The 12572-nt window shown below is 35.3% G+C and overlaps 1 long non-coding RNA gene across 1 annotated transcript in view; it reads left to right on the top strand.

Moving 5' to 3' along the window:
- Positions 1-12176, top strand: part of LOC140848173 (uncharacterized) — a 75646-nt gene extending 63470 nt beyond the window's left edge. Inside the window, exon 3 of the long non-coding RNA XR_012128724.1 lies at positions 11610-12176. This is a non-coding gene — a long non-coding RNA (uncharacterized lncRNA). The remainder of the gene's footprint in view (positions 1-11609) is intronic.
- Positions 12177-12572: the final 396 nt, after the last annotated feature.

Raw genomic sequence — 12572 nt, 5'->3', positions numbered from 1 at the left:
GAAAGACAAAGTTCTAGTCAATAAGGGGAGGAGAATCGTTACAGGTAGCAAAAGTAACAAATGCCCCCAAGAGTTCATTCTGTGAATGCCCTGTACCTACAACTGTTTTTCCATATGTATAATTTCTAAATGGTTCCTATGTTATTTACAGTTGTTTCTTTATCATCACAAACCCTCTTACCCTTTCCACATGGTGACAAAACTATTGAATCCAACTCCACATGTAGAATCTCTGTGCAATGGGATGTCATCTCAGTCAAGTCCAGATGTGGCTTCTCATGAGCCAGCAACTTATGTACTGAGTGGTTCATGTGTGGTTCATGTACTGACTGGTTCATACTGAGTGATTCTCACAATATACAAGGAAGAACCAAAAATTATTTCCATCCAGGTGAGGTAGAGTTTCTCAGCAGTGCCCCCAGTGACATTTTGGCTTGAGTAATCCTTTCTTTCTGGGGCTGGACCTGTGAATTATAGGATGTTTGGCACCATTCCTGGCCTCTACCCACTAGAAGTTAGTAGCACCCTCCCTACCCCCAAGTTGTGACAACCAAAAATACCTAAAAATATTGCCAGATGTCTTCTGAGGGGCAAAACAATCCACACTAAGAACCACTAGAAATAAGGGGAAAATATGATGCAATGTAACAGCTGTCAAGGGTTTCAAAACCACCTACATACTCTTTAGAGTGGAGTCCTTACAATCACTGGCCTGGGAGTCCAATTCTTTGTGTTTAGATTTTGACTCTTAGCACTCACAAGTTTTCTGTGGACAATGGATTTATCTTCCGTAAGACTGTTTTCTGCAAAACCAATATAATGATAGGAGCAATCTCATGTGGTTGTTTTGAGGATTCCATTAGCCCTCAGCACAATGCCAGCAAATAATAAGAGAATTTTCTGCTAACATAGGCTATTATCATTATTATCTGGCTGTGTTGGAACATTAAGGTGCATCCATATGTTGAATAACTTTCCATGCAGTGAAGTGACTTTCTTGATCAGGTATTTTGTTGTTCTGATTGTTCCCATGGGAAGAATTCTATTGTCTAATGTTCTTTATAGACATATAAAGGACTATTATAGAGGCTTCACTAGCTTCAGAATGGTCTACCTCTAGAGAACAAGTCTATCATGACCATGTGGTTTGCCTCTGCAGTTAAATATTCATGCACCATTGTTTAGCATGCTTGGGGTTTCTCTTCCTCCCTTCTTCCCTTCCTCCTTCCCTGTCTTTCTCCCACTCCCCACTCTCCTCTTCCTTTTTCCTTTCTCTGTCTCCCAAGCTCTACATACAGTTGCCTTACATTTCATTTGCTGGGCATCCTTTAGCAGTAAATAAAATCAGAAATTGTGAGGTCAGGAACTTTGTATCTGGACTTGTTTTGCAGTTCCTGTTTCTTGGCAACAGGTCTTGGACCTTCTCAATGTCTCAGGTCTTAGCTCAGTGCCCTTGGCTTAATCCATTGTCCATAACAGGGTAGAGCAATAGGCTTGGAGAGGTAAGGCAGAGCTTCCCCAGTGCCCAGAGCCTTTATATCTCTTTTGATGGTACTTGTAGGGAAAAATTAATACCTTCATCAAGTAGGGAGTTTAGGACAAGGGATATCTGAGAGTAGCCTGATTAGGACATTCTGCTGGTTCTTTCTGGGTTCCAGCCTCAAATGTTGCATTGTTTCTCCCTTTCTAAATTTTGCAAACACTAATTTTAATGTAAGGCAAAGAGTTCAACTGTTGTAATTCTTTAGGATACATTAGTTAGGAGTTTTCAAAATTACAGCTTAATGGCCATTGGCAGAAAATGTATCTCTTTTAAAAGGCTTTTTATACTAGTAGTTGCCTTTCACTTTTCAGGTGGAGAAGCTTGGATTAAAGCTTGTCTCTCACTTGTAGGACCTTACTGAACCCTGGTAAAGAAAGCCAGCATTCTAATATTCTAGTTTTCTACCATTGAATATTGGGTTTATTCAGGTACATATCTGAGACAAATTGCTTAAACATATTGCTTAACAATCTGCTTCACTGGCTTAGAGCAATTATTTTTCCTGCCCTAGGATGGAAGTATCTTCACTATTTCCCAGTCCAACTTGCATTAGGCACTTCTACATTTTCAGGCTTATAACTTCCTACTTGCCAATTGTGGTATAATTTTATTTATTTATTATAAATAACAAAAACCTAATTCAAACTACCTCAGCAGAAAGAGATGGAGATTTTCCTTTCTTTTCTTTATTTCTCTTTTTGAGAGATGACTGCTAAAACAGCTACAGGAGGTAGGAAAACCCCAGAATATCAGAGACAGAGATCAGAGACTTGTTTTATTCATTTAGCAGACTTCAATTGAGGAACTACTAGATGCCAAACCCTGAGATCAAAGTTGAGCAAAACCAGGCACTTTCTGATTTCCTAAAATTTTAAAGTTGATTTCAACAAGATCTTATGTTTCTAATTCTTACTACAGCTTCTTTGTTGATCATTAGATTCATTCTCTCAGATTCCTTTGTGTGGTAGTATACACAAACCCTGCCAATCCTGGGTTATATCTTTTCAATTTTCCAACTTGAAGAAAGGATCATTTTTCTCTGATTGTTCTAGTCAAGAAAGTCTGAGATGGACCCACCCCTGGATCAGTCCCACTGGGATGTGGGAGGGGTCGGCTGTCATGGCCGGGTTTGGGTCTCTGGATCCACCGCTCCATAGAGTAAAAACTCCTGTTTTCCACTAGGGTTGGGAAGGAACAATAGCCTGTTTTTATGCCCTGTTGTATCTCTGGAAGAAAGGTAGTGCTTCTACTTCCTAAGACTTGATCCTCTACTGAGGCTTACCTTTCAGCTTTCTCAAGTTGTTTTCTAGCTCCCCAAATGCTGCTTTTGTGTTCCAGCATGTTTTTGTTTTTAGATGGTAATACTTCCTATTTTATTTTTAAAACAGTTTCTCTCATTTTATTGCAGACTCAGAGTATGTGTAAACTGCCACTTTATCTGCAAGTTTCATGTAGGTGTATTTTATATGAAATCTCATTGGTTCACTGGTCTTTAAAATACCTACAACTAGTGCAGCCCCACTCCATGTTTGTGCAGTTGCTTTGATGACATCCTATTTGATTAGATTTTTCACTTTATCAGGGTTGTCTATTAGATCAAAAGCTATATATTTAATTATCAGGTAAACTGATGTAATAGCTGAATTCAGATAAAAGACAATCATTTCCTTTTAAGTTCTTAATTTTCTTAAGAAATCTTATGAATCTAATTGCATATCATCATTCCTTTACAGTGATGCAAATACCTTGTCTACAGATGTTAGCCAGGTCCTTCTGTACTTTTTTTTTGGTACCTTCAATTTTGGAGGAGGAAAAATTTTCATTGAAAGAACCATGTTGGTTTCTATAATAAAATATTATATCTTTAAAGAACTCAAAAATTTACAATGCTAACAAAAGATTTAATGAGAGGAAAGGGAAGCTATTTTGTAATTCATGTAGCTATTCAGCAACCCAAATTCTTGTCTGTGTATTTTTACTGTTACATACACAGATGTACACTGGCAAAGGCTGCCTTGTGGTTTCTGACTATGATATATCTGATGAACTATACTAACAAATATAATAAAATATTAGATGACACCTTTTTAAGATATCTAACTCCCATTTCTCCCTCACTACTGATGCTGCTACTTGGCTTCTAATTATACTTATATCTCAGTATTTGCATGTTATAATTACCTAAGGGACTTGGAAAATACTGAGGCTCTGGCCCCAATTCAGAACAATCAAATCCGAATTTCTGAGGCATTTGGACAACACTATGTACTATGTTGAGCTCAGCAAGTGACTATAATATGCAGAGTTGAAAATTACTGATATCTCTTTGGAAATAAATACATGTTTTTGCCCTTTTGGTGGTGTAACTGGTTTTTGCTTCCTGCTGTATCCTGACCTCAGGACCTATGAAGTCCTTGGGTTCTGAATCTCAACATTACTTTGTTGAGACCTAATGCCCAGAGTCCTAACATTTAAGCAGATGGAGTCTGAAAATAGGGAGGAAATTTTAAAGAATTTTACTGTAGTGCAGCACTTAAAACATATACCCTGTTTTGGATTTTTTCTGTAACTTAGCCAGAAGAGTGCATGGAGACTTAGTTACTCAAAGGTGAATTATTTTAATTCATATTAAATTATTTGAACACATTTTTTTAATGTAGAACCATTCTTTTATGTCACAGATAAATTCTTTACAATCCTATATATCACATCTTGTAATCTTTTTTTTCCTCTGTGATACTGGTTTGGGCTCTCCAGATAAGAAACTAACTTTTCCTTATCAAACAAATACCATGGGTTACTTGAGAGTAGCAGGGTATTAAATGTACTATTGTGGATATTATGAAGTCATGAAAAGTTGGAGGTTTGGGAATCTGTATTACTTTTGGGGAGTATTGAACATAAAGGAATATCAGTAAAAAAGGTAAAGATCCCTAACAGCAGGCTAAAAGCTGATCTTTATGAAATGTTGTTTGTTATTGTGAGGGAAGAAACAAGTCATTTATAAAATATTCAAGTATTTATTTAAAAGTATTTATTTGTATCTTTGTGGCAGGCAGTATGTCAAACATTTTAAATGGGGAGCTAGATTGAATGAAATAATATGCTAACAAGTATAAAAATATGTATGTATTAATACATATGTCAAAAATATTTGACTTATACTTAAGAGGAGATAGATGGCTCTATCTAATGATATTACTTATGAGATTGTTAAAAATGTCTCCTAGGATTTTCAAGCTTGACTGATTTCTGTTTTTTCAGTGTAATCTTGGTCCCTATGGTGATACCCAAATATGGGTGGAGGGTGGTTGGCTCTGGCTTTTAGTGCTTGACTGCCTGAGAGTCACTGTTTCTCCTAACCTCTGCTTGTAAGTCTGGATTTGATTTCTCTACTTACCACCACTTTTTAATTGCTCCTAAGTCCTAAACTTTGCCTTGTTTAATCCTGGTTGAATTTGAGTTTCCCTCACCATTTATTTATCAATTTCTTGGATGATTCAGGCTACTGTTAGTGCAGATTGTAAGTCCAAGACCAGAGGTGATATCAGCATATGGTATAATCAATTTTGGAATCACTGTGAATTGATTTTATCCCTATTGGCCCCCTCATTCTCATTACCTTTAAGCTGTTTCCCTAATTTATGTATATCTTGAAGAGATTCCATAATTTAACTTTGGAAGCAACTTGCTCATTACTTTTCAGAAGTGATTATTTATACACTGAATACTAAAAAAAGAAATTTAATTATTACATAATAGTATTAAACTGTAGATTGATAGTAAAATTATTTATTAAGACAGTAGTTTTTGAACCAGGGGCAATTTTGTTCCTGAGGGGACATTTGACAATATGTGGAGACATTCTGTTAGATTGTTATGATTAGGAGGTGCTACTGACATCTAGTGGGTAGGAGGCTAGGGATTGTGTTACATATCCTATACTGCACAAAACAGCCCTCATGACAAAGAATTATCCAGCCTAATATATCAATAGTGCTGTGGTTGAGGAACCCTGTCTTAAAATAATTCCCAGAAAATGACTATATTGTTGAATTTTTAATGTGTGCTTGAAAGCCACAGTACTGTAATTTTTATCTAGGGAAAAAGTAATTTAAAAGCCTTTATTCTTTGGGTCTATTTTCCTTTACACATTAATGTATTCCTTCCAAAGCTCTAAATTGAGTAGATTAAGTAATTTCGCTTCTAAAATGCTCAACTACCTCTAACCATGAGTGCTTCCCTCAAGTTCAAGTGCAAGTTGTCTTGTCAGCAAGTTATGCCACATTCAGTTATTAAGAAAATGAATATCCTATAGATAAAATATGTTCCTATTTCAAAATAAAGTACATATTTAAATGATGCTGCAGCAGTTTTCCAAATACATCTTTTCTATACAAATCAAAATTCTCTTTCTGTGTTCACCTAATAATTTTATCCCTAATATCTAGGCTTGATTTTTAGATTTGTAAGTGGATGCAAATGAATGTGAACGCTCATGCTCTTTAGGATGTTAAATGTATGGGTTGCCTATATGTGTGTCTCTATATATTTGTATATAGTCTCTGCACATATCACTTCTAACTTTTACTGGTACCTCACATAATGTCTTTCAAGAGATGTTGTGATGTGAAAGATATTTACCCATTATCTATACTTTTGTAATGAAAACATGTTATTGTTGGATAGGTCCATGTACATATTATGATATTATGTCATATAGCCTTAATTTCTGTTTATGAAGTTGATCAAGGATAGTGAAGCCTTCTCTTTCAGTTTTCTCTGATGTCCTCAGTCTGGAGTACACCTATAGCTCTCCACTCTGCCACTATTCATCCACTTAACCAGACTGTTTCAAAATGACTTTATATGCTGTCTCTCACAAGTGACTGTTGAGTTTTCTTTATACCCTAGGTCTGTTGCATTGCCTGATAACGCACAGCCTCAATGTTTGTTGACTTATAATGTGATGGGATAGTTTGTAAAACAGAGATAATAAGCTTCATATCAATGGCAAGCCCTGTTTCTGTTTATCTGTTGTTTTAAGTCGGTCTTGTTACAGAACAACATTAAGTATTTCATCATATGAATTAGAGATGTATACCTTCTGTGTTCCTAAAAGGATCTCATTTTTGCTCAAGTAGTCATCCATCCCATGGCAGCTCACACAATGCAAGTGAAATGGCCACCTGCATGGCCCTGTGATGGTTTAGCAGACCAGTCTCAGGAAATCCATCCTTTTTGCTGGAAAATGGTTTCAGAATCCACAATTAAACCCGAAGTACTCAGGACTTTGAGGAGGTGTATTATTAATTAAGGGGATTCAATCCTAGGAGAAAAGCAGGATTCCCCCCTACCTTCCCCACTACACGATGACAAGGAAGCACACTGCCACTTCCCGCCAGCAGTCCTCTCCCTGCGGTGGGGAAAGCCTTCCTGCTGATGGCGTTGGCACGCAGCAATGGGGAGAGCTGAGGTGACGACAGGGAGACGGAGCTGGGTCCGTGCGTACACTACATTGGAGCCTCTCCCACTTGTGATTTAGATTCTGTGAGAAAATGTCTTTCTATGTTCTTTTAAGCCTGTGTTTTCTATTACTATAGCCTAAGTAACAGAATGTTAAATATGCTCAATCCCTTCCTTTTCATTCTTTAGTGCTTTGTATCTGTGGACTTTCCCCCTGTAATCCAGGCTATAATCCCCCTTAACACATTCACCTGTTCTCTTTTACTTCTTAGTGCTGTACCTCAACATTTCTCTTCATGTCTTTTCTTTTACCTTGAGGCCTGCTGATGTTGTCTTTTGTTTCTTAGCTTTCCCAAGTGACTTATGAAGACTCCTTTAGAACAAATACATTCTCTCTCTAAGAGAAATTCTAGTGCCAACTGTTAGGACATTACAATCTTCACATTTTCTCAGTCTTCCATTCATCACCGAGGATGCAGGAGATAAGGAATCCTGGAGGCAGTATAACACACTGGTAGGAGCTCACATTTGGAGTTAGTCTATTTTTAAATCTTGGCCTCACTACATAGCACCCTTGGGTGAGTTATTAACCTTGCTAAACCTCAGTTTCATCATCTGGAACAGGGGTAGACAAACAGCGGCCCACAGGCAAAATCCAGAATACACAGTTATTGGAATACACAGTTATTTAGTAATGTACTGTCTGTATAATTTTTGTACAGCAGTTGTGTAGTCGGGGCAGACTGCAAAGTCGGGGCAGGTCTGGCAAAGCTTAAAATATTTACTATCTGGCCTTTTACCAGAAATGTTGGATAACTCTTGATCTAGAAAGCTACAGGGTTCACAAAAGCCTCTAGCTCACAGGATTGTTGTGAGGCTTCAATGAAATAATCCACATAGACAGTTAGCAGGTCAGCTGGCATATATAAACCTTCAGTAGATGTTCGCTGTCATTGTTGTTAATAATAGTAATGTTCAGGAAAATCAGTGCCTGCAGATCAAAAGTTACGTGAACCAACAATCTCAGCATGTTTTGCAGTTGAGGGAAATGCCTGCCATGAGGACGTATGATGTAGTTTCACTGAACAATATTTGTTAGCAGGGTGAAGAAAACAATATTTCTGGAGTCAGTTCCCCAGGTGAGGTATAAATATAATTACAGGGCTGCATAAATATATTTAATCCACCCAGTGAGACTGTAATACTTTAAATATTATTTTTCATTCAGAGGAAATAAATGTTATTAAAAAAATCATAATTCATCACTATTGTTGATTCAATAATAACAATTGTATATGGTGTGCATTAGAGGAGAGTATATCCTTAGTGTTTGGCCAGACAGTGGAACAATTAATAGAACCCCCATTTCCCCTAAGAGGTTTATTTGTCATGTCAAAGTTACTCTGGTCTGGTGCAGCACAGATGGTGTTGTGACAGCACAGAATGATGAGTGCCACATTGTTCCTTCTAATGATCTTCTTCTGCTCAATTCATCTTGTTTTGCAGCCTTGGATCTCTGCTACATGACTGTTTTGAAAATAAGGGGTTTCAAATAGGAGAAGTCAAAGATGCTGAGTCCTTTTGTTATTTTTCTGATTGGTATGGGTATCCAGAAGGGAATAAAACATAATATGGGTGAAAAAATGAAAAGAAAACAACCCCACCAGCTTTGTCCCATAAATGAAAAAATAGGTTACTTTTCTCAGAAACAGTAAAAGGTAACATAGTTTTATACAAAACAAAGTCTGCTTAACTAATTTAATCATCTCTGTAACATGGTTCTGGGTACAGTAGGTAAAGGAAAACCATTACATATGTATAAAAAAGGATACATGGTTAAATTGTGAGTCTCTTTCCTACTTGACTGTTGAAAGGCCATAAAACCAGTAGAAAATTGATGACAGGATCAATAAAAATAGTGTAAACCTCAATAGGAAAAAGAAGATAGTTCAAATACTGAGAAACATTGAATTCAAAAACTGACAGTTTGGTAATATATTATTAGCATACACTTTACTTTGAATAAAACTGAGGGTGCTGACAGAAAGGAATAAAATAGAGTTATATTTAAATTTTTACTTTTCTGAAGTTCACTGAATGACTTTCCACTTTTTCACACTTCCGTAATTTCTGCTTCTTTAAATGTCAAATTCCAAATGGAAGTTTCCTTCATCCTGTAAGTCTTCCCTGATTACTGGGGACAATGGTAAAGAGTTTAGGACAGTTTTTCTCAACTAAAACTCTTACAAACATTCAGCATACAAGTAAAACCATCATAAAAATTTTAGATTATTCATAAGTTTTACTTAAAACTGGCAATTATATCATCTCTGTATTCGCTATAAGGACAAAATAAGAATAATATTATTTGCAACCTTTCACCAAAATAAGCATACTAAGTTTGAAAATAGTTAGCTGTAGCCATTGATTAGATTCCTTATCCAGTCAACTTTCATTGTTTTTTTAACTAAAGTAGAAAATCTCATCTCATAATAAAGGCGTTATGAATTATGAATGGCTCTAATTGTTGGATCATTCTGGATATTTAAACTAAATTTTCTTCTGAAGCAATGAAACATTTCCATTCAGAGGCCAGATGCATTAATTCTTGATCCATTCTTTATTTACCTTCAACTTTGGAAAATCTCTTGTGTTGTATTTTGATGTTTTTTGTAAATGTGCCCCTCACCCCCATTTTTTTTTCCAATCAATGACAAAAAAAAAAAATCAAATGCTAGGAAGGAGTGAAACTCACTTATGTTACAGAAATTCTTCTTTTTTGTTTCTGTCTTCAGCAATAAATATTGCAATATTTTGATGCTAAAGTGATGGCTTTAGGCTCTTTATGGTATTAAACATATCACTGAGCTAGACCACTGAAACAAGCCATGTGGCATCATTTAAATGGCTTTTCCCAAGCATTATTGTTGTCATGAAGTAATGTTTTTCATCTCATACCCTGTTTTGAATTTGTTGAATACATTTTCCTTTGACTGTCAGTATACTTAAATGTGGAAAACTAGTATTTATTGCCAATTTCTTCACACAACATGCTGAAAGACGTATATGCTCAGTAGATGGAATGTGATCATAATGAAAGTTTTCACTATTTTTTTCTCTTTGGATATGACAATGTGCTGGCTTAGCATTCAGGTGTAACTTTTTTTTAAATTGTAGAGCAGTGCTTTTCTTGTTGACACAGAAATGCTGCTCTGTTAAGATTAGCCCAGTGCATAATTTCTGCTGTACACTACAAAAGAAAAATAGTACACCCTGTAGCATACCTTTCAGTAATAAACCATACAGAAAGACATCAGGCACTTCTGCTTTATACTGCACAGAGCAAAAACATATTCATCTGCTTTGCATATGCATGGTCTTACCTACTATAAAATGAAATATGCACAGAATATTTTTAGTAATTGCTCTTTCACATTACATACCATGGATACGTGTTATACCTTATAGGTTGTACCTTAAAAGGTAAGCACTCTCTTCCCTTTGTCTGGACAAAGGTGAGAATTAGAACAGATTCCTGGGACTTAGAGATGGGTTGGTGTGCTGAGAAAGGAAGAGGCCGCCTTCTAGTCCTGGATCATATATGACTCAGAAATAAACTTTGATCTTGTTAATTAGTTTTATTTATGCTTCTTGTAGTAGCTTAGCTATGCTCTAATTATTATAAACAACAAATCACCTAGCTGAAAAAAAAATTATATCAATACTAATGAATCTAATCATATCTGTATCCATAATCATTGGAAGAAACTTCTTAATATATCTGATCCTCAGCTTTTTAATCTGTAAAATATGGATGCTAACATCTACCTTATACGGTTGTTGTGAAGATTACATGATGTAAAATACTTAAGCATAGTTTTTAGTGCTGTGACTACTCAATAAATGTTACCTGATATTATTGAATTTACTATTTAGGTACTTTGGAACATCACTATATTAATCATTGATTTATTATTGTTGTGACATCTGTTTCAGCTGAGTTCTGATTTCTTAGTGTTTCATGTATTAAATGAAATCATGGTTATAAATTGACTGGTATATAGTTAGTATGTGATAATTATTATTATTTTAATTTTTGTATGTGTGTGGTTATTATTTATCCTTCAGTTTAACAGTGAGGAAAATGATTCAGATGTGTCATGTGACTTATTCCAAGTTTTCTCCTTCTTTGATGTATTTTTACCCTTGGTGAAAAGAGAGCAAATTAACAATAAGAGAGATTTGTTGAAAGGATTCTATGGTAACTAACAGAGTCAATGGCAGAGCTAAGCACTCAAGTCTTAAGAAGGATAGAAAATTGAGACCATCATGGGACTTGATGCCGGCAAAAAAGACCTTAATATTATCAGTACTCTCTGTCTCTCTCTCTTTCAAGAAAATCACAGATTCCTAGAGTTGCCAAATACTGAGTTTTCCAACCTTAGAAATTGCTTGCATACTTTGGGAAAATTCCAATCATATATATATTTAGCATATACAAATAAATATTTTATAATTTTTATCATGTAATAATGTAGTTTGGTGTATTTTAGCATTCTCACTGATTATTTTTACCTCTTTGCTTTATCTTGCTGAACAGATTCACTGGAGAAGAGAATACAAAATGGAAATCTGAGTCTTACTGCACATAAGGTAGATCAAACAGTTACCACAGCACAGAGAACAAATCACAGTAAAGCCCAAATTTTTATCACCTACCAATTACAAGAATTACGTATGCTTCTTGGCACCTGCAGGTCAGTGCTGAATTTTTTTAAACAATTCACTTTGTCCATATTTCATTTTTAAATTATTTTGTCATATTGTCCTAAGGCAAACCTTTGGGCAGCTTTCTATTAAAAACTTGCTATAATTAATTACAACTGAAATTTTTAATATGGATTTAAAATTATTAGGGAATGGCTTTGATCAACATTTTCATATAAAGGTGTCATTTATCATTTGCATTAAAGTGTGCATAGCGGTTAGGGGCTGGACTCTAGAGCTAGATGCTAGTGTTTGAATCCTGATTTTTGTCATATGCTGGATTTGTGACCATGGGAAAATTACTTAACCTCTCTTGGCCACATTCCTAACTTCAAATTAGAATAACAAGAACAGCTATTATGTAGAGTTGTTGTGAGCATTAAATGATTTAATATATGTAAAGTCCATAGAATAAATATTACATTATAATTGCTATTACTATAGAAGTAAAACTGAAAAATTATTTTTCCTTGCAAATACAAGTTACTCTAAGTATCAAGAAAACTAATTTAATAGTAATTCTTGAATCTGAGGCTTAATATCTTTTGCAGTTTTGGGAAATATTGGCCCAATATTTCAAATAGAGTTCTTTGAATTCTAATTGCACAGAGATTTTCATCATATTTCATATTTCTTTTATGATCTTTTTTGTAATTCCATCTTTTTCTCTTTAGGTTTCAGTGTGGATATGTTCTACTAGTCTATTCTCTAGCCCCCCTAATCCTAATTTCAGCTGTTTGTCTAATTGGCTATTAAATCTATTCATTGAGTTCTTAATTTTGGTTATTAAAATTTT

Source organism: Manis javanica, chromosome 3, assembly GCF_040802235.1.
Source record: "Manis javanica isolate MJ-LG chromosome 3, MJ_LKY, whole genome shotgun sequence".
In the NCBI taxonomy this organism is placed as follows: domain Eukaryota; kingdom Metazoa; phylum Chordata; class Mammalia; order Pholidota; family Manidae; genus Manis; species Manis javanica.
Note: the sequence above shows the minus strand (reverse complement) of the source record. Positions and strands in the feature narration are given on the sequence as shown.